This window comes from Physeter macrocephalus, chromosome 20, assembly GCF_002837175.3.
Source record: "Physeter macrocephalus isolate SW-GA chromosome 20, ASM283717v5, whole genome shotgun sequence".
Taxonomy (NCBI): domain Eukaryota; kingdom Metazoa; phylum Chordata; class Mammalia; order Artiodactyla; family Physeteridae; genus Physeter; species Physeter macrocephalus.
The window spans coordinates 18,301,069-18,303,790 of record NC_041233.1 but is presented as its reverse complement, the minus strand read 5'-3'; the positions used below and the strand labels follow the sequence as shown (position 1 = coordinate 18,303,790).

Genomic DNA, 2,722 nt, shown 5'->3' with positions numbered 1-2,722 from the left:
TCACTGTCACAGTAAGTGAATAAAGGCTTGATTAGTACTTTCAGTCTTTCTGTCCAATTGACCACCTCAATACCTATTTTGTTGATAATTGTTGCAGAAAAAAGCACTTGAAAAATTCGGCAGTCATGCATGATAAAAACATTCAGCAAACTTGGATCAAAAGGGACTTTTTTTCCCCACTCTGATAATAGACATCAATAAAAATAATACAGCTAGGGTGGGGGTCGGCGCGGAGATTCAGTCATGAAGTCGGGATAGGGACTTCTCCCGCAGTGACGTGGCTGGCGAGCCTATTTGTGTTGTGGTGTCAGGCTTCCAGGTGACTTTACGGCGAGATGCTGCTCTCCATAGGGATGCTCATGCTGTTGGCTACACAAGTCTATACCATCTTGACTGTCCAGCTCTTTGCATTCCTAAACCTACTGCCTGTAGAAGCGGACATTTTAGCATATAATTTTGAAAACGCATCTCAGACATTGATGACCTTCCAGCAAGATTTGGTTATAGACTTCCAGCTGAAGGTTTAAAGAGTTTTTTGATTAACTCAAACCCAGAGAATGCCTGTGAACCCACAGTGCCTCCACCACTAAGAGGCAATTCATCTGGCACTTTCATCGTGTTAATTAGAAGACTTGATTGTAATTTTGATGAAAAGGTTTTAAATGCACAGAGAGCAGGATACAAAGCAGCCATAGTTCACAATGTTGATTCTGATGACCTCATTAACATGGGATCCAATGACAGTAAATACAGATCACCAAATTTGTCCAGGATAGACATAGAGCTAGAAGAAACTGACTTCGTAAAGATCAACTTAAGAAACTCCCTATACATAAATTCAAAAAAGGAGAAGAGTATGATGTATGTGCCATTTATTTGGATGAATATGAAGCTGGAGACAAGCTCAGAATCCTTCCGTGTTCCCATGCTTATCATTGCAAGTGTGTAGATCCTTGGCTAACTAAAACCAAAAAAACCTATCCAGTCTGCAAGCAAAAAGTTGTTCCTTCTCAAGGCGATTCAGACTCTGACACAGATAGTAGTCAAGAAGAAAATGAAGTGTCAGAACATACCCCTTTATTCAGACTTTTGACTTCTGTCAGCACCCAGTTATTTGGGGCTTTGTCGAAATCCTGCTCATATCAGAACATGACAGAATCTTCAGACTATGAGGAAGATGACAATGAAGATACTGACAGTAGTGATGCAGAAAATGAAATTAATGAACATAGTGTTGTGGCCCAACTGCAGCCTAATGGTGAACAGGATTACAACATAGCAAACACTGTTTGACCTTCAGAGGGTATTGGGTTATTTCCCTTTAAAATGTTTATTTAGGCATATAGATTTTTTGCTCCCTTCAGAGATTTCTGTAGAAATAACCTATTTTTTAGTATTCTACATGTTAATCAGATTACTGAAACAGGTTTTTTTTGACCTGATATTTATCTGCAGGAGTGTACTTCGTTTTACTAATAACTAACACAGACTGGTGCTGTAACTCAAGTATCAAATCAACTCTTCTTTTGGAATAAAATATAGCCAAAACATTAAAAAAAAATTCCTCAGTGTAGCTTACAATTAAGACCTAGATCACAGTATGCAAATGTTTCATGTTTTTACACACAAGGTCAGTGCTGTGGCCACCTAGCATGAGCTAAGCCAACTCCCATCTCCATAAAGTTACCTAGAGTTGTTGAGCTGGAATATGCTTGTTCTGGTATTTCTGCCATCATTAGTGAGAGGCGACAAGGTAAGTTAGCATTTTTCTTCCTATCAGCACCACAGAGACTCAAAGCTGTCTTTTTCCTTTCTATTGCCAAGTAGTCTTATCCTGAGAGGAGCAGTCTGTACTAGGGCAGATTGCAAAAGTTGTTTGGTTTTTTTTTTAAGGTTTTTAATACTATAGTGTTATGTATGAACTTGACTAATTGGCTAATGTCTCTGGACTTTAGTTACTGAATTTCAGTATCCTTAAGGATTTTTTGTGTAATAATGCTATATAATAATACCAAACTTCAGTAATTGTTAATACTCAAATCATATACCTCTTGAAAAAGAGCATCTTATGCTAATTAGCCCTGCTAAACTATGTACAGAGGAAATTGTTCAAGTAGTGGATTTGCAGATATTGCTTATGTTTAACAGAACTAATTATGTATTTAAACAATGTATTATGAAAAGCTAAATCATACATTATTGTAACTATGTAGAAAATATAGACTTATGTATAGTCAAAATGTTAAGAATTTTTATATGGCCTTGTATGAAGGGAGTTTCAATGTTAATAACACGTTTTCCACTTTAAGAACTGGCAAAAAATAAATAAATAAATGAATAAATAAAAATATTACAACTAACATCATACTTAATGAAAGCTTCCCTGGTAAGATTTGTAAAATGAAAGAAAGACAATTCTTCCCACTTCTATTCAATGTTGTATTGATCCTAGTCAGTGCAATACAATCAAACAAACAAAAAATAACAGACATACAGATTGGACAGGAAGAAACAAAATTGTCTTTTCTGGCAGGTGACATAATTTTATATGATATATATCTCACAAAATTTGCAAAGAATTTATTAGAATAAGTGAGATTAATGTTTCCCAGATGCAAAATAAATATACAAAATGCATTTGGTTTCTTATTGCCTAGCAATAAACAATTGGAAATTGAAAGCAAAATAACATTTATAAAACATAAAAATACCTAAAACAGTT

The 2,722-nt window shown here is 35.4% G+C and overlaps 1 pseudogene; it reads left to right on the top strand.

Moving 5' to 3' along the window:
- The first annotated feature begins 335 nt into the window (after nt 1–335).
- On the top strand, nt 336–1,293 carry LOC102976989 (E3 ubiquitin-protein ligase RNF13-like; annotated as a pseudogene).
- Nucleotides 1,294–2,722: the final 1,429 nt, after the last annotated feature.